A 19,954-nucleotide genomic window follows, 5' to 3' on the forward strand; every position below is an offset into this window, starting at 1 on the left:
TGCCCTTCTCCCTCTCTCCTACTTCTCTGGGTGATCTCATCTGATCCCCATTTAGTGGCCATCTCTCTGCTGATTTATCTAGTCCCCTCCTCTCCACTGACCCTCAGCAGAGAGCATCTCCCACCAAACATTCCAGGGCTGACCCTGACCTCAGTCTCTTTTTCTCTAAACCCTTCCTCTTCCTGTCTTCCCTATTAATGTCAGTCAATCGGTCGGTTGGTATTGATTAAATGCCTACTATGTGCAGGCACCGTGCTAAGTGGAAATAGAAAGAGGCTAAAGGCAGTCCCTGCCCCTAAGGGGCTCAGGGAGTAGTGAACTGGCTTTCTATGGAACAGCCCCACACTCCCATCCCTCAGACTGCCCCCTCTCCTCCCCCCTTCCCCCCCATTCAAAACCTTGCCAAGGCCTGTGGAATTCCCTTTTGTAGCCTCTCTCAAATGTGCCCCTGCAAGGCCATGAGTTCCTCTGCCTGGGGAACCCTGTGCCTCTCCCACAAGCATGGGGCATTCTTGATGCACTATCTGAGTTTAATCAATCATTATAAATCTTACAAATGGGGCAATCTGGGCCGGCTCCCAGACTGTTCAATTGGTCCCTGAAAAGAGCCCAGGAAAGCCTGGTGGGGTCAGAGAGCAAAGTGTCACGAAGTTTGGCAGACTTTCTGGATTTCTGCATAGGAAGGAGCTCCCTCCGAGCCTGGGCTTTGGTGAGCCGATGTTGGCATGTAAATGCCCAAACATGAGGTGGTGTCCAGGTTAGAAAATGATCACACACAGGCTACCGTCTTCTTGTTATATCTTTGACCTGATGTGTTACCAGAGTGATGACTCAGCATCTGAACTGATGATTCAGTATCTGATTTATGATCGCTAATGGTCACCATGACTTGGCGTCTTCCTCTCACAGGGTTTAAGTTGAGGGCTTTTCACTCCCTGCTGAGGTTTACGGCTTTTCCCTTTTCCCTCTCCTGACACTGGCCTGGAGCAGGCCCTTGGCCCCTCATCCCTGCACCATGGCAGTAGCTGCCTGCCTCAGTCTCTCCTCATTCCCCTCCTGTTCCTCCTCCATTCAGCTCCCAGAGTGATCTCCCCAAAGCCCAGGTCTGACCATGTCACTTCCTGTGCATTAAGCTCTGGTGGTTCCCTGTGGTCTCCAGAAGCACAGACAGAATGCTTTCTCTGGCCTTTGAAACCCTTCCTAGCTCCCTTCCCAGTCTCCTTACTGCAATCTGGCAGCCCCAGCCTCCTGGCTGCTCCATGAATAAGCCTCTCTGTCCCTTAGCTCTGGGCCTGCACCTCTCCTCCTCCTTCACTCCCACTACCAGCCTCCTGCCTTCCTCCAAGTTCCATGAAAATCCCACCTCCTCCAGGAAGCCTCCCTGACCCTCTTCATTCTAGTACTCCATGGCTCAGTGGATAGAGTACCGGGCCTGGAGTCAGGAGGACCTGAATCCTCAGACACTTACTAGCAGTGAGACCATGGGCAAGCCCCTCTGTCTGCCTCAGTTTCCTTACCTGTAAGATAGGGACAATAATGGCACTTACCTCCCAGGGTCGTTGTGAGGATCAGAACAGGGCCTGGCACTTAGTAGGCACTTAGTCAATCCTTGTTCCTTGTGACACTTGCTTGAGGGCACCCAGCACTCAGCACAATGCCTGCCATGCAGTAGGCATTTAATAATGTCTGTTCCAAGCTGGCCCACCTCAGAGGGAGGGCATGACACAGGGTCTATGCTGGTCTAATTGAGTGGATGATCCTTTAGGCTGGACAGTGTGCAGGGACATCTTTTGAAGTCAGGGTATGTAAGAAGTGATGCAAAGAGCCAGCTGTGGTTGGAGGGGCAGTGGTGCTGGGACATTCCAGTCGTCTGCAAGTCTCTGAAGTCTCTGGGGAGGCTTGGCACCAGAGGACAGACCAGGGCACAACATGGCAGACGGAGGATGGAGGAATTGATCAGGGTTGGAGCCTGCATTTCAGGTTGGGGAGATTCCTCCACCCCCCAGGGCTGTCCCAAACTCTCTGGGGAGGGGGGTCAGGTGGGCCAGCCTTTTCTTCCTGTCCATGTGGCCCAGGGGTCCCTCCCAGGCCTGAGATCCTCTGATTCTTTAGGGGGTGGGTAGGTACTCTGAGCAGAGTCCTATGGTCAGACACCTGAGGCATGTGGAGGTCACCTCCCAAGGCAGATGGTTGTTGGGGGTGGAGTGTTGGGGCTGCGTTCAGCATCTTGGGGGGAGGAGGAGGGAGGCATTCCTCTCTAATAAATTAGCTAGAAGGGTGATACATTAACTCCTGGTGACCCATTAAAACACGGGACTGAGAAGAGCAGAGCAGTGTCCTGGGCAAAGGACCTGGAGAATCCAGGGAGAGTCAGAGTCTCCGACTCCTTGGAGGGCTCCACTCAGGGATTTGAGCTGAAGTATGGGCATCAACCTTTGGACTGGGCCTCAGCAGCCACATGGGAGAGATGGGGAGAAGTCATTGGATGCCCTGGTCACAGGCCAGCTGTCCCCCAGCTGGACCTATGCCAGAGGTACACTTTCCTCTGCCTGCCATGCCATGCCCAGGCAGCCTTGGACTAGGCCCCCCCCCCCCCCAGGGCCTCTGATGTGATCACATTCACTTTTCTAAAGTGTCTTCCTGACTACCTAGACACAGCTAGTGGATAGAATATTGGACCTGGGGTCTAGAGGGCCTGAGTTCAAATCTCCCTCAGATGCTTCCTAGCTGGGTAACCTGGGTAAGTCTCTGAGCCTCCATCTATCTCAGTTTCCTCATTTGCAAAACGGGGATAATAATAGGACAACCTGCCAGGGTTGTTGTGAGGGTCAGTACCTGGCATGTAGTAGGACCTTAATTCATGCTTATTTTTCCCCTTCCTCACCTTCAGGATGGCGGGAGGATGTACATTTGGGGTGAAGGTTGCCCACTGAGGTTGTAGGTGGAGTCCTCCTTGGGGATGATTCTGGCTGGGCAGCTCCCCCAGAGAGGTGGTGCTCTCTACTCCCAGGCTCCTACAATCAACCCTGTGAGTGTTTATCTTCCTAAAGAGGGGCTCCTAAGGCCCCTGGTTGGTCTGCTCTCCTTGACAGCCTGTCACTAGATTTAGCTCTTATAAAATATCTCAGATTATCCTCATGGAGACAATTGGGAGATGTGGCCTAGGAGATAATACAAGTACACAGCATAAGGTTTTCAGTGGAGGGTCCCAGGGATCAATGCAATGCTGGTTTTAGGCTGTTTAGTACTTTTGTCAATGACTTGGAGGGCTTAGTCATATAGTTTGCAGATGACACCAAGCTGGGATGGATAGTTAACACCCTGTATGATGGTCAGGACCCAAAAGGCTCTTGATTGGCTGGAGCTTTTGGCTGAAAAGAATAAGGTTAAATTTGGCAGGGGTAAATGTAAAGTCAGGTATGCTTAAGCTGTGTAAAATCAGTTTCACTAATATTAGACGGGGGATGTCTGGATAGATATAAGCTGCTTTGAAAAGGATCTGACATGTCAGTGTACTATAATCTTAGTATGGATCAATAGTGTGGTGGCTGTAAAGGTCATGTCCCCAGGCCACCCTCTGCCCTGGTTAGACTTTATCTAGAATCCTTTCTTCAGTGTTGGGGGGGGGGGTCATCGCTTAAGAAGGACTTTGGGAAATTGCCATATCCAGAATAGGACCACCGGCACAGGGAAGGACCTTGAGTCCACAGCAAGTGAGGATCAGGGTGATGGACCCGGCATGTTTGGGCTGGAGAAGAGGAGATTCCTTGGGTACATGATGACTACACTTCGATGTTTGGAGGGCTGCCCTTGGGGCAGAACCAGGAGGATGGGGGGGAAGCTGTAAAAAGGTAGATCCAGGCTGGCTATCGGGAAAAGCTTCCTCCCAAGTAGAGGCTGGATGACTACTCATCAGATGGGTCATAGTGGGAATTCCTCTGGCATGTGGGTTGTATTCAACGTCAGTGAGGTTGGTTCCTTCCAACTCTCAAGGTTGAGAATCAGGAGAAACAGAGGAAGGGCCCCAATACTTTGATTGGACCCTTTGTGATGAACTCATCAGAGGCCATGGATCTATCCCCCACTATCCTCTCTTCCCCCATCCTTATACCCCTCTTTTGAGTATGGGAAAGCCACTGTCCAGCAAGGCCCAGGTTGTTTTTCCCACCAATTCTCAGAGGGCATTCTCCTTGGAGGGGCAGAGGACACCAAACTGGGAGGGGGAGTTAAACCATGATGGTTGGGCTTCAAAAGAAGGCGCCAGGTTCAATGGAGACCTTGCATTGTGACGCCTAGTTCATTTCAGCCATGATGATCATGGTTGTTCAGTCTTTTTTCAGTTGTGTCCCACTCTCTGTGACCCCATTTGGGATTTTCTTCGCAGAAATCCTGGAATGGTTTGTCATTTCCTTCTCCAGCTCATTTTACAAATGAGGAAGCTGAGGCAAACAGGGTTGCGTATCTTGCTCAGAGTCACTCATCTAGTAAGTGTCTGAGGCTGCATTAGAACTCAGACCTTTTTGCCTCAAGGCCCAGTGCACCACTACACATGGGGTGTTTGCATAGAGAAGATACTAAGCACTTTACCAGTCTCTGATGATGCTGCCTATGGCCTCCTTCCTGGGCTCTGGTCTCCTGAGCACTTCTGAGCTCTCACCTGCTTCCTTGTTCCATGTCATCTCTGAGGGATCCAGCTTTGGCTCCCTCCCGTTCCATTCCCTTGTCTGTGCTCATGCATAGCCTTTGGGTATGATGGCCAGCGGAGGTTACTCTGGAGGACAGTTGAGATGGGGAGTCCTCCCCACTCCAACCCTCCTGCCCTTTTGACTGAATCTGATTCCACCCCAGGTTCCTGCCTTGGCCCTGACCTTCTCGTGAGGTCCCCATAGGGGGAAACTGAAAAAGCTCACTCTGGTACAGAGCCATCTGTATGTTTAGAGATCATGTTATTAGCACATCAAGGTTTTCATCTGGAATAAAAGCCTCAAGGCCACCTGGCTTCCTTTCTCTACAAAACTTTATTTTTAAAGTGTAGAATACACATTGAAAATCAAATCCACAAATTCTTGGAGCCTCCAGGCAATCTACTGATCAGCAGACTCTCAGGCAGCTGAATTCAGTGGAACAGTTAGACACAGATTTCCACCCTCCTGCCATCACACAGAAAAGACACTAGGGATACTAATCAAAATATCCCGTCTTTATTGAGTAAGCCTTTACTTCAAGATGTAAATAATTACTAAGCAAAATATAAAATAGCAAAGAACTTGTTAGCAGTGAACCTGTCGCCTGATCCAAACTGCCACCAAACCACAGGGAAACACTGAGACCAGACTCCTCCAGCTACTTGTTCATCCGTCTGACCATCTGATCATCTGAAATCCACGTTCCAGGAAGGCGTTGTTACCTCGGGTGTTGTCAGCGTGACAAATGCCTTCCACTTGATAGCAGTCCTGCCTTGATTTTATTACTTATTTGGAGGACAGACAGCTGTTTCTTCTGGACATGGGGAGCTAGGGAGGAGATGAGGAAGATCCGTTGGAAGAGCCAGGCTTGTTTATCCTGGAGAAGAGAAGACTTGAGGAAGACTTGAGAGCTGCCTTTAAGTATCTCAAGGACCATCATCTGGCAGCAGGGTTAGCTTGGGTCTGTGTGGTCCCAGAAGGCAGGACAGGGGCAAGGGGCGGCTGGATGCATGGCAGGAAGAGCTTTCTCACAATGAGAACTGTCCCAGTGTGGGAGGGACTGCCCTCTTTGGAGGCCTTCAGTCAGAGGCTGGACACCCACTTGTTGGGGCAGGACTCTTTGAGGTGATGAGAGCTGGCACCAGGGTGGGGTCAGGGACAGAGGAGAGAACAGGGCATATCTGAGAGATGCTGCAGAGGTACAATGGACAGGCCTTGGTACCAGATTAGGGATGAGAGAGTGAGGAACCCAGGATGACTCCAGGTTGGGAGCCTGAGGCACTGGGAGGATGAGGGTGCCCTCTACAGCTATAGGGAAGGTAGGAGTATGGCAGGGTTGACCAGAAGCCCCCAAGGCCATGTCCAGCTCTGTGGTTCTGCTCTTCTGGGCCACTGGTAAGCTGGAGTGCAGGGTGGCATGGCTTGAGCTCTTTGACTGTCATCTTTGGGGGAGGGGAGCCTGGGTAGCAGGGGCAAGAATGGGACAGGATAGAGACGTCCTGATCTCTGCACTCCTGGGGAATGAAGACCCTCAGTTCTTGTCCTTCTTCTCAGGTATTTCCTTGGGACATTTTGACAAGGATAGATATCTACTAGTGTTTGAGATACAAAGAAGAGGGTTGGGCCAGGGGATGAAGGGATCCCTTCAGTGTGTGGCCCAGAAGGAGGGTGGGTGACTGATGGGTCTTCATCTGTGTCTCCTATCCTGGACTGTAACAGAAAGAAATAAGTGATAATGGAGGGAGGGGGCACCGTCAGGGGGATGGTATGAGCAAAGACACCAGAAGGGAGAGTCCAGACAAAAATGAGTGGGGAAGGTGGATAAGGGGGCAGAGAGTGTTGGAGCCTGAGCCCAAAGGTTTCAAAGCAACGGTGTGTGAGCAAAGCAGTGATGTGGTCTGAGGAAGGCCTTTAGGAAGGTGCCATGGGCCTTTGTCAGAGAGGGGGAGTGACATGGAGGGGTTAATGGGCAGTGATGGCTTCTCATTGGTAGACCAGTGTGGTGACAGGGCCTTCTTCCAACAGTGTTGAGTGATACTGCTTCCAGATACCAACCAGAGATAACAACCATCCAGCAAACATTCTCTATGGTCCTATGCCTTTTACAAGGACTTGGGCAGGGGAGGGAGAGGGCATATGGGAGGGAGGGTAGAGATCATGAATTTCACAGCTCTGGGGGAGGACAGAGGTGAAAGCGACAGATAACTGATGCAGACAAGAGGCCGGGGTCCTAAGATCACTGACTACCACCATTTTATCAGCATTCTTAAGAGACTAAGGGAGGCATCAAGGGGTATGACTAAGGATGTAGCCTTCACTGACCTTGTGAACCACAGTCATTACGGGCAGCCCTGCCCTTCAGTGAACTCTGTACCCAAGATCACACAAGCCCAGGCACAAGACCTTCCTAGGGACACACCCAAGGCAGGAGAGAGGGCATGGATGACCAGACTCTGAAGAGGCACCATTCCCTTCCTTCCAGAGCTTCAGCCTGGGCACCCTGGCTTTGACTTTCTGTCTACAAGAAACCTCCTAGGGGCTAAAGAGACTGAGGCCTTTCATAGAGCACTACTCATAGCAGTCCCTACCTTCCATCACCCACAGCTTTATGGTTCTGCCTCTCTGGTTAGGGTAACCTACCTAAGGAAGGGAGGAAGAAGTCAGCGTTGGGGTAGGGGTTGTTAGTGCAGGCATCCTGAAGAGGAGAGGGCTTGGAGCAGAGTCCTCCTAGCATGGAAATTGGCTTAGTAAAGGCTGGATATTGGCATGTCCAGGATATGACTGGTGTTGCTCACAAATGGACCAAGATGGTATGAGTCTGGGGAGACCTCAGAGGAAGAGGAGGAAGTCAAACCTGAGAGTATGTGAAAGGCCTTGAATGCCAGGTTCAGCTGAAGAGACATAAGCCACCCAATGCCAAAACTCAAGGCGTGGCTTTGGTTGGGATATCTGTAGCTCCCACTCATCAAAAGGAAAAGGGCCTGCTAACAACCCGCTCTGTGATTTAGGCTCTGCTCTGCCAGAAACAGTTGTGTTTATTCTAGATCTGAGTTGTTCCTGCTTAGGGAGCCAGACAAAGGAGCTGAGGCCCTTCTGCCTCTGTGAGACATCAGTCATGGAACAAGCATTTAGAAAGTGCTTGACCCTACTGTACTGGGCTTACCAAGACAAGGAGGAAGAAAGACAGCCCTTGCCCTCATGGCCCTCCATCAAATGGGGGCACACTGTGCAAACGTACTCTGTACATGTGGAGGGGAGGCTGGGCAAGGTCTTCTAGGAGGCAGGGCTTTGGTTCAGGTTGGCACCTGAAGGAGGCAGGGGAGGCCAGTTGGAGTGCCAGAAGGAGGGCATTCTGGGCATGAGGGACAGGTGGAGAGAATGCCCGGAGATGAGGGACTTGTTCCTGTTAACTATGAGTCTGGGTCACTGGATGGAATGATACATGTTAGGGAGCCACATGTGAGAAGATTGGAATGGTAGGAGGTGGCCAGGTTGGAAAGGGCTTTGAATGCTAAGCATCTGGTGGTGCAGGGGACAGACATAAACTAGCTGTGTGAGCCTGGGTAAGTGACTTAGTGCTCCTTGCCTCAGTTTCCTCATCTGTAAAGTGGAGATAATAATGGCATCTGTTCTCTCAGGATTGTAGTGAGGATCAAATGAGACAGTAATTGTAAAGCATTTAGCACAGTGCTTGGCACATAGTAGGCACTCCATTACTGTGAGCTATTAGAGAGAATGATGGCACTGAGTAGGGAGTGACATGGTCAGGACCAGGCCTGAGTGGAGGGTGAACTGGAGGGGGCGGAGACTGGGGCAGACAACCCCCACCAGCTACTGACATATAGTCCAGGGGTCTATGCCAGGGTGAGGGCAGCGGAGGGGGAGTGTTGGAGACAGGCTGCAGAGGTGACATCAGCAGGCCATGGTGCCATATTGGATCTGGGGGGTGAAAGAGGAAGGAGCCCGGAATGAGCCTGAGGGCCCAGGAAGATGGGGGAGCCCTTGACAGTGATTGGAAGGTAGGAGCAGGGAGGGTCTGGGGATAAGATAGAAGGTTTGTTTTGAACATATTGACTGGAAAGTGTTCACTTTCACTGGATGTCCAGGTGGAGATGTCTGAGAGGCAGCTGGAGACAGGAGACTGGAGGTCAGCAGAGAGGTCGAAATAGGAGAGGAAGACTTGAGAGTCAGCAGCACAGAGCTGGTCATTCAATCCATGGGGGCTGATGAGACGACCCAGAGCAGTGGGACAGAGGGAGAAGGGCAGAAGGCCCAGGACAGGGCCTGGGGGTGGTCCGTAGGGTAGGCGCAGAGTCAGGGGAGAGGCCAGAGCAGAGGGATCCTCCAGGGGAAGATGTTTTTGTGGCCTGCCTGAGAGAGAGGCTAGGCTGGAGCCAGGCCTCATTTCTAGGACTCTTGGATGAGGGAGAGACTCTAGTTGGGGAATGTCTTTCACAAGAGTTCCCCTCTGAATTCCTTCCTTCCAGGCACCTATTCTTAGCTCACATTTCCCATGGATGGAGCCTGTCCCCAGGAGGGTCCTGGCTCCAGCCTCTCCAGGTGGGTGCCCAGTGGGGCATCTGGCTGCTGCCCCCTTCAGGCCAGAAGGCAGTTTGGTGACGCCCTTACTCTGTCCTTTTTTTAAGTTTAGTTTTAGTTTTAAACATTCACTTTTATAAGATTTTGAATTTTAAGCTTTCTTCTCCTCCTCCCCCTCCTTCTAGCTCCCCTTTCCCTTCCCCTTCCTTCCTATCCCTCCCTCCTCCCCCTTTCCTCCCATTCCCCTTCCCCTTCCCTCCTCCCCCTCCCCAAGATGTACAATCCGACACAGGCTCTCCAACTTGCCCCATTCCAAAGAGAGACCCTCGCCTTTGTTCCATCCATTTTTCCCAAGGAAAAAGCCAGGAGGCTGTCAGGCTAGAGCAGTAGAATTTCCTAACAAATGAAGGGTTGGGTTTTTCTGCCTTGTAACAGGAGCCATGCAAGGACCAGGACAATAGACTGAGGGCTGGAAGGCTGCTTAGACATCACTAACACCCTCATTTAACAGATGAAGAAATTGAGGCAGAGAGATTTACTGCCTTGCCAGGGTCACAAGTGTAAGAGGAAGGATTTGAACTCAGATCCTCCAGACTCCTAGTCCTGCACTCTAGGCATCCCTCCTCTTCCCCTTCCTTCCTCCTCCTGCCCCTCCTCCACACTTGCTGCCCCCAGGCCACCAGAGATGAGGTTGGAGTCGATCTTGTGTTCCTGGCTGCAGTCCTAGAGGCCGAGGGGCACCCTTGGGGTGTGGAAGGCCAGGCCTTTGCCATGGGCAGCTAAGTCTGGCAATTGGTTCAGTTCCCTCAGTATCTGTTCTGCCTGAGTTTCCAGGCCCAGGCAGGACAGGACAGGACCTGATGGGACATGTCTCCATGACCACCCATCCATGACCACAAACACACACCTGCACTGCCTGGGCAGGAGATTGTGGAAAGAGCTGGAGGGAACCCAGGACACCGAGATCCCTTGGCAGAAGCACTGACCTCTCTAGCGGTACTGATAGTGGCAAACCTGGCTGAACCCCACATTCACTACACTACATGTAATTATCACCTGCTGCCAAAACCCCCTAGGGCCCTCTACCACCCTTGGGCAGAAGACTGACATCTTCCTTGGACAGCTCTCTGGGAGACCTCCAAGAACGAGCAGTTCACCACCTGATCGAGCAGCCCTCAGAGGGCCCCAGCTCCACAGTTGGCATCATCCCATCAGGCAGGAGGTTAGTCCGTTGAGGGGCCCTGCGAGCCAGGCAGGGGATGGAACCAATGGGATGGATTTGGCCACCATGAGAAGGGGACAGACAGAGTGCTAGGGAGCTCAGGTTGTGCTCTTGCTGGGCCAGCGGTGCCAATCCTGTCCCCTCCATCACTCTCAGACCCATGTCTGTAAATTATGAATCAGCAGCGTATGGAGGCAAAGTTTGTCTGAAAAAATCTGGGGGCTTTAGGGGCCTATAGACTCCATGACTCAGCAGGGTAGGGTCTCCCCCAGTCTGCCTCTCTTCCTTTTCCCATGCCTGGTGGATTCCATAGGGCTAAGGCAGCAGAAGTTCAGATCTGCTGGGTCAGGCCAAGACATGGACTGTTCCTGTTGTTCAAGGACAAGCTTCAGATGGCAGGAGGCCACAGATTCTGCGGTGAGCTCAGGGAGGCTTCATCCCAGAGGACTGGCCTCCAGGGGATGCAATGCAGGAAGCCGCTGCTAAGTCCTGAGTGAAGGAGGCAGTAAACCTCAGGCCCTTGGCAGCTTAGGCCTAAGCTTGGGGGCTGGTCTGGCAGAAGTCTAGGTCAGTAGTGAAGGGAGGAGTGGGGAGGAGGAGGAAGAGGCAGCCTGATGTGCTCAACTCTGGGCAGGGGCCCACAGACACTTGCTCAGTTCTGGACCCCCAGTTGTGGAGGAATTCTGATATGCAAGGAAGGGTCCACAGGAAGGTGGTGGTAGGGAGTCCAAGCTGAAGGTGCCCTGCAAAAGAGAAGGCTGGAAAAGTGAGGCTGTGATGGCAGGTAGTCCTGTGGTTCTGCTTGTTGTGTCTGAGAGCTGCCTCATCTTCCTGAGTTCAAATCCACCCTCAGATACTTACCAGCTGTGTGACCCTAGGCAAGTCACCTAACCCTGTGTGCCTCCGCAGTATCTTTGCCAAGAAATCCCCAAGTGAGGCTGTGAAAAGTTGGACATGACTAAAATGACTGAATAAAAACTAGTCCAGCGCCTGACATACAATAGGTGCTGGAAGGGGCAGTCCAAGGAGAAGGTGACTTCTCCCTCCCTGGAGGATTCAGAGCAGAAGCTGTGGATGACCCTTCTCAGGTGCACTGCTAGACGTATGAGAATTCTTGTTCAGGATCCTTCCTATGTGGGGTTTCTGGGATACCTTTATTTGTGAGCAGAATTTCTAGGGTGCCCCCCAAACCAAAAGATATGGAGCCTGACTTTGGGAGCAGGAGGGCTATTCTAGCCTTCCTTATGTAACAGGGACTCATGCCTATGAGGCAGATTGATGCTTGAATTCAGGGTGATTCTACATTTAGAAGGACAGTTATGAAGTGAACCGTGCTTGTGTCCCCTAGTTAGGAAGAAAAACTCTCTGATAATGAGCTAGGGGTTGGGCTCCCTCCCAGCCCTGTGCTAGGAAAGGTCCTTCTTTCCCATTGTCTCTCCTGCCACAAACAAAGGGTCACCTGGCAACATGTGGACAGGGTGGGCCACAAGTGACTAGGAGAAATCATATCACATCTGGGAAATGTACTCTCTGAGTAAATTTAAGGAAAGCACATATAGAAGTAAGGCTGGGGTGGAGCAGGGCAGGGCAGGGTTTGCTTTCCCTGTTCCTCTTTCCTGGCTTCTGCCCCTTAATGAGGAGTGCTCCAGATGAAACAGATGCCCAGTCTAATCTTGAGTTAGGTCTCTCTCTTCCCAACCAGGAAGAGTCACTGTCCCTGAGAGTTTTGTGGCCCTTACCTTGGGGATGACATTCCTCCCCGGAGTTTGGTTTTTTAGTCCCCTGCAAAATCAGCTTCCATCAGGACTGGTGTCTGTATTTGTGTAGCACTCAAAGCCAGCCCTCCAGGAACTCCCAAAGTTCATAAACCCAAAGTCAAGTCATGTGCAGAATATATGAGCATGTTTCACAGTGGCATGTTTGTGACAAATAACAGCAAATAGCATAGAAATGGTCACATAGAAAAGCACCAGGAGAGACCAAATAGCAAACTCAGACAGTTAACAAGCAAATAGGATTCTATGCCAAGCCAGAGCTCAAACTCAAGAGGCAAGGGATTGCCAACATCTGCAGCTCTAGCCAAGGCTCACTTTGCAAGAGAAAACACCATCCCTCTTGTCTGGTCACTTGGGACATCCTTAGGAACTCACCTTGACCCTACACCTGTGCTAGTGGATGGGAGGGGCTGGTCTTGTCCACGCCCACCTGCCCTAGAAAGGGCTCAAGCTGCCAGGAGCATTGCCTAGGGACACCCCTGGGGAGGAGGGAGGACCACAGGGCACAGAGTTCTGGGACTAGAATCAGGAAGACTTGAATTCAAATCCAGCCTTGGACATTTACTAGTTGTGTGACCCTGGGCAAGTCACATAACTCTGTTTGCCTCAGTTTCCTCAACTGTAAAATGGGAATAATAATAGGGCCTACCTCCCAGATAGTATGAAGCTGTTGTGAAGTCAAAGGGGATCATAATTGTAAAGTGCTTAGCACACAGTAACCAAGATGTAAATGTTAGCTACTGTTGTGATGATAATAGTGATGACCCGATGAAATTGTCTGTCTCCAAGAGAAGGCCTTACTTGGGCTAAAGTCTTAGGCACAAAAACGTGTTACTACTGATTTCAGTTGTCTCCCCTCACCTTAGATGATTACTGGGGCGTGGGACAGAGGGGGTCTTCTTACCTTGAAACGTCTGTCTGTCAGACTCTTACAGTCTTCTCATGACTAGAAGGTGAACTCTTTTTTAGAGTCCATTGAGGTAAACGTCTCCCAATCTCAATCTGCCCATCTGGGAGACCAACTCACTCACCAACTGGCACCAAATGGGAGTGATGAATTGTCTTTACTGGGCCCCCACCACTCAGGGGCCACTTTGTCAATGGGCGAGTTCCATTGGTCAGGGACCTGCATGTTCCTCGAATGCCAAGATGTGGGAGTAGGGCTCTGTTAGCTGGGGGCAGGGCTCGACAATGAACGTGAGCATCGGATCGCCATCTATTTCTTTCAGCATTTTCTGGCTGATGATGAAGCTAGGTGATGAGCTTCTTGTGATCCCTCTCTGGACTTAGGGACAGACTGGTCTGTCCTCAGAGACCCCAGAGCACAAATCAACAGGAAGGTGGTGGTCAAAGACCAGCAGACGTAAAGCCCATGGTGTTCTTGGTAGGATCGGAGGCAGGTGCCGTTCTGGTCCCTAGTTATGGGTCCCCTCGAGGATGGCACAGTGTTGTCCTGGACAGCTCAATGCCAGTCAGAGCCAATATCTCTCTGCATGTTGTATTTCCCGAGTCTCTCCCTTGGTCTGAGTGAATCCTGGCAGGAAGACCATACTGAGAGAAACTTCTCCCACGATCCTTGCCCAACATTGGAGACTTTCTGGGTCGTGGGGGTTGTTTGGGGGTACCTGTAAAGTGTCCATTGCCACCAGTCTATGACTTATGTTCTTGTTGTCTCTGTCCAGAGATGGGAAGTCAGGCAGACGAATTCTAGAGGTTTGCTTTTAATTGCGTTCTCCAAGTAAGCACTGGCGTCGGCAGCTCTTGGTGCACCGGGAGCCCAAGCCTCCGCCTCTTGGTGACCCCCTCTCCCCACCACATCCAGGTCTGTAACATCTGTGCCTTGTGCTCATCCCAGATTCACACGGAGCAGCAGGAACGTGAAGAGGAATCCACCCAGTATGGAAGAGCTTCCAGACACTTTTATTTGGCTTATTTATTTTTAGGTTCACTAAATTTATTTAAGAAGTCATAAAACATTTCTTACAAAAGAGCATTACATTCTACATACTGCTCTGAATGGATGCCAGGGACACCTGGGCTATTGATATGCTTTCTCCCCTGTCTCGCCCTGCCTTCCCTCCCCGCCCAAAAAATTATAGTGACCCTGAAGCAAGATGTTCACAATAGTTAGAGGAGGGGGAAAATATACTTTTACCACCACCAATAAACAAAAATAAAATTTACTCTCTGCTGCTGTTTCAAATGTTAATGTTAGTTTTGTACGCCCTTCCCCCCTCTGCCCCCTTTGTAAGGAACTAAAACATTACATCTGGGGAACAGCAAAGATTTCACTGTGCCTCAAATGCAGAACACCTCGGAAGCAGAGGAATGTTGGTTTCTTAACAGAAGCAGATAAAAAAAAAGATGCAGAACTCCTTCAGTTCTTCACTGGTCTTAGAAAAACTTCCCAGGACACCACTTTACACTATAAAAAAGAAAAGCTATCTTGTACTAGAATCCTTGGGCATCTGCATACTGCTTCACCCTGTTTTGCAGTAAATACTACGCATTCTGCATCAGGTCCTGTGTTCCTGTAATGCTAATCATTCGATCCTCAGATCCCTCCAAAGGCTCATCAGTTTTGATTGACGCTCCACATTCATGACATATTTGTTTGATTTGCCAAGAATAGATCCAGCCACATCTTTGGGAATAGTTATTTGTGTTGTCATGGTTACACCAAGATCACCGTGTGAGCCGCGGAACCCTGCATAGGAATAATTGTATCCAGAGCCTCTGCCATTCAGAAGGACTCCATGTATCCATTGCGGAGTCCCAAGACTCATCATCACTAAAGTCAACCACACCATCGTCATGATCACTGTGTCTTCCTCTTCTGTGATAAGTCATAAAATCTCCTCCTCTAGGGGTTGGTGGAGGAGGATGACAAAGACTTCAAGCTCTGCTACCACCCCTGCCACAGGTCCAGGAGGAGTTGTTGGGGGTCCTCTGCAAGGGCTCAGATCATCATAATTTCTTCTAGATGGGGGCATAGGATGCCCACCATGACCTGGGGGCAATTCTCTCAAAGCCTCCTTTTCCCTGCATGGGAAGTCCTGTGGGACATCCTCATCAATCATCAAACATCGTTGTGAAACCACCATAGTCATAGGTTTCATCACAGAAACTGGGATCATGGGGTGTGTGTATCCTTTGATGGGAGACTCAGATATAAGATCGAGTATTTCTGCACTCCACAAGCCTCTTGGGCTTTCTACAATTAAGCATGACTCTATTCATGTAATGAGGAAGGAATTGCTGGAAAAGCTTGATAGTTGTCTGAGTGTTTTCTTGAAGTTCTTTGATTCTTAGCACCTTTGACCCCAATAATTCCTCCTGCCAGACTCTGGTGAATGAACGGTCTTAACCCACAGCCAGTCATGTCCTTGATAGTGCTGGTAATTTAAGCATTTCAGAGCATCAGATTTGAGCAGGAGCTGGCTGCTTGCAGTGATGGCAACTGCAGGCCTTCTTCCAAGGTATGGATGATTTTCTTCAGAACTTACTTCTCCAGTTGTTTCAATATCTGCCCAGACACTCAGTATGTGCTTGGAGCCCCTGCTGTCTGGGACTGAAACCCTGGCCTTGAAGTCTCTACGAAACACTTTAATATTTTTGTCTCCTTTCTCAATCACTGCTCCAGTGTCCTTGCTTTGAAGCAAAATGTGCACTACCATCTGGTCAGTGTTTCTAGATCTTTTAAAGGCCTGCTTATCCTCCGTATCTTACCAAATTCACCATTGGCTTCAGTATTGGGGAAAGTTTCCTCTGGCTGCTCAGTCTCCATTTTCTCAGATTAAACAGGTAGACAATCTATAGGTTTAAGAGCAAGAGAAATGCTAGCCAACAGAGGTTGATGCTGTAGAGAAACACAGAGGATGATTCTAGATGCTTTTAGTGACATGAAGAATAGACCCCCTGGAAAGTCATATGCAAATGGTCCAGGAAGCAATGGTCAAAACATGGGTGGCAGATACAAGGTGGAACAGCAACCGTAGGGATACAGAAACTACAAAGAAGGGTATGAGGATGCTTCTGAAGGAGAATACCAAGGACAGCTCTGGTTTCCTTGGACCTGAGGCACATTCACCGTCATTTGGGGAAAATTAGGGTTACTGACTTGACTTTTGTTACAACTGAGGAGAAAACATCCACAGCCGGGCTAAATACATTGGAGAAGGGATTCAGAGGCAGAGTTCAGCCTGGGCCCATCAGGCATTGACAGTGGCCTCATCAGCAATTCCAGTGAATTTTTTTTCCCTGCCTGGTATCATAGGACCTCACACAGGAACAGCTAAAAGTTGGGAATGTGTCCTGGACAGTGAAGCACAAGTGGTCACTGTGTCTCAGTCATTTCATGAGACACAGATGAAGAAAGTCTCTTTTCTGCTTCTGGGAGGAGCTGGCTTTGGAGGATTCAATCACAAAAAATGCCCATATTTTAGAGACATGGACGTAGTTGTGGAATTTCCTGAAGACGTTGCCCTTGCTTTGTCCAGACCCTTTGAGCGGCAATGGAATATCAGCACTAATTGGAACCAATTCCAGTCTGTTCAGAATAGTGAGTATAGCAAGCAGTACGCTAGGCCTCATTTTGACCATCCACAAAGCCTGCATGGAGTGCAAGGAGTGGTGCTGTCAGGGGAAGCTTTTCTGCCTCATCCAGCGGCTGCTTCTCTTCTTCATGCTGAGAAGAGCTTTCACTGTGTGACTCAGGGAAACTGGATCTATCTCTCTGCTTTCCAGTGACCTAATGAGACTAGCTTTGGGTTGTTGTTTTGATGCCACAGTTACATCCTCCCCATGACTTCTCTATGGCCTCACTGTCCATCACTAGCGTGGCTGCTATCTGCTGCAGCTGGTTCAGGTTTTCCTTAACCTCTCGAATAGGTGAGAACCTAAATATCTTTTCAAGTTTGAGTCTTCGTTGCTCCTTTGGCTCATTGGAGGCACCATTTGATTAAAGCCTTCCTCCACCTCACCCAGAGGGCTGAGGGAATGTATGTATCACAAACTCATGTCCAATAACAATTTCTTCTCTGATGTCTTCTGGTAACTTGTTATATTCCTATGGTTCTGAGCATTCCCATGGCACATCCATAGTGGGTCAGCCTAACCCTAATTCTTCCAAGGTGGCCTAGCCTTCTGCCCCCTAACTCAGTGACACTGATCTCTCCAGACAACTCCAGTACCCTTAGCCCTATACACAGGCCTGATGGACACATCAATATTTTTAAGGTGACAAGAAGATCTGGCCAATAACAATGGGAGTGTCGCATTCATAGTGCCAATATTTAACTAATTCCCCAAGAACACACAGCTGACTAAACAGTCTAATCAAATCTGGCATCCAAAAGTCCTAGCAAACAGTATTGGAGCAACAGTTCAGAAAATCACAGAAGTCATCAACCGTGTGGCATTCTCACCAGGGGGCCAAATACGAAGCATCACCATACACAGATACTTGGGCGTGGCACAAGGGTCCTAATACATGAGGTTAGAAAACAAATGGATTCTAAACCAGCAGCAGAGAAGACAAATGACCTCTGGTCAAGAAGTAAACCCAGCTGGCAGAGTGCTCCTGATACCGTGATTGGCACAAGGGAGGGTCAGAAAGCTGGCCCCAAAGTTGGAGGAATGAGTCAGCCAACAAGCATGGATTAGGTACTTCTGGTGTGCTGGGCACTAGCTAAGAGCTGGGGATACAAACACAAGGAAAAACAGAAGAGCCCTGCTCTCAGGGAACTTATATTCTAATGGGGGAAGACATAAAAGGAAGATATAAAGGTATGGGGGGAAAGGGGCCAAAATGAGTGGGGGCAGGGTAGAAGAAGTCTGGCGTGCCACCTAAAGCTGAGTGGACCTCAGTGGCACTCTCCTCAAATGGAAGGTCTGGGTGGAGCCATTGCTTTAGGGGGAGAGGCCTCAAGGCTGGAGGGTACCCCCAATGTGTGAAGTACAGGGTTGGAGCAAGGCTTCAGCTTGAAGAACAGGGGCCTGGGCAGAAAGAGTCCTGAGGGTCGCCTTGGCAAGGATAGGGATCCCTTTTTCCTTGGGAATAAAGAGTGAGAAAGTGAGGGAACACGCTAGTGGGATGCCAGGGGAGGAGGAAAGACTTGGGGGGAGGGGTGGGAAGCTTGAGGTAGGAAGTGTGGCTACTGTGGTCCTCATGGTGGGCAGGGGGAGGAGAGGGCTCCGGGAGAGGCTAGAGGAGAGACAAGGGGGCCAAGAGACCCAGATCCAGAGATTTTAGAAACAGCCATGCAGGGAGGCCCAGACCCAGACTTGGCTCTTCATTATTATCCTGAGTTGTTTGGACACTGCTGTTCCAGGGGGAGCAAATTGTCTGTCTATCCTGCAAGGGTCTTTCCACAGAAACCCCGATTCCTGCTATTTTACTCAGAGTAAAGCTGCGGGGCTAAAATCAGTTTGGATGTTTGGGGAGAGGAGGCAGGAGGGGGACAGAGAAGCCCTTTCCAAGGGAAGTCCAAGCCTGGAGCAAGGAGGGAGACTATGAGTGGAGGCCATCTGGCCTCTGGGAAATGTGGGACTCAGGAGACAAAAGGGAACTTTCTTGTTGATTTAGGCGCCAGCATTAGTGTTCTAAGAGGTTTTCTGCCCTTTCTGTGGAGTGGAATGACGGCTGTCCTATCACCAGTATATTCACAGTTACCTTGAGTGCCTTGCATGGGTCTGAGAACTCTTAGTGGCAGAAGTTGAACCCAGGTCTTTCTGATAACTAGTCTGGTTCCCTGGTATCCAGGTCAGGTTAGCAGCTACTTCCAAGCAAGAACCCAGTTCCACTACTCTGACTTGAGGTTTGGGCTCAAGATCACAGAATGTCTGAGTTGGACAGCTTCCCTGCTGTGGTCCAAGGGTATCCAGCCTCTACTGGAAGCTTTTGAAGCAGGGGAGCTCACCACCTCTCCAAGCAGCCCATTAGCCCTTTCCATTTGGGGAGAGTTCCTGTTGGTAGCCTCAGTTTCCCTCTTTGTCATTGTTTAAGGATCTGGCTTAAGATCCCAGCTCTGCCATTCACAAATTGCTTCCTGCTGGGGGCCTCAGTTTCCTCCTTTGTACACGAAGCAGGTTGGGACAGATGAACTTAGAAGGCCCTTGCAGTTCTGATCTTGGATTCTTTGGTTCTCCCTGAGATGCTCAGGGCTGCAGCCTCCAGGCCCTTCCCCTGCCTGAATACCCTCCTGTGGACACTCTCTAGACAGGGAGGAGAGGGGTTGGGGGCATGGGTGAGGTGGGGGCGAGGGTGCTCTTCAGGTGAAGTCTGAACATCTTGATGACACTAACTGGTACTTCAGGGTTGGCCAGGCCTTTGCAGATGGTAACTTGGTCAGCCATCCAGCACTGAAGCCTGTAAATATGCCAGGTGCTGAATGTGCTGAGCTCTGAATATACAGCCACAGGCAAAACTGGGCCCTGCCTTCCAGGAGTGCAGACTGAGGACAGCCCAGCAGGCATCCCACCTGCTCAGCCCTGGAACCTGGGTCCTGAAGACACTAACAGAGTGCTGGGTACCACTCAGACCCCCAGATCTTCTTCAGAAATGCCAACCACTGATGGGTTCTCCCTCCAGGCTTTCTTTTTCAAGTGGCTCTTTTGAAGCCAAGGTCAGACTGAACCAGAGGGGGACCACAGATCTCTGGAGGTCTCTGTCTCCCTGGCACATTCTTAGCTACCAGGATCTCTTCCTACCCAGGCCTACCCCTGGGGCTATG

At 50.4% G+C, this 19,954-nt stretch overlaps 1 protein-coding gene and 1 pseudogene across 2 annotated transcripts in view; one reads left to right on the forward strand and one right to left on the reverse strand.

The window, feature by feature from the left end:
• Nucleotides 1–10,172: 10,172 nt before the first annotated feature.
• Nucleotides 10,173–19,954, forward strand: part of LOC140502747 (glutathione hydrolase 1 proenzyme-like) — a 63,742-nt gene continuing 53,960 nt past the window's right edge. For both annotated transcript variants that reach the window (XM_072606716.1, XM_072606717.1), the window contains exon 1: nt 10,173–10,446. The gene's annotated coding sequence lies outside the window, so the exon portion shown is untranslated. The remainder of the gene's footprint in view (nt 10,447–19,954) is intronic.
• On the reverse strand, nt 14,634–16,126 carry LOC140502754 (heterogeneous nuclear ribonucleoprotein K-like; annotated as a pseudogene).

Source organism: Notamacropus eugenii, chromosome 4, assembly GCF_028372415.1.
Source record: "Notamacropus eugenii isolate mMacEug1 chromosome 4, mMacEug1.pri_v2, whole genome shotgun sequence".
Classification (NCBI taxonomy): Eukaryota; Metazoa; Chordata; class Mammalia; order Diprotodontia; family Macropodidae; genus Notamacropus; species Notamacropus eugenii.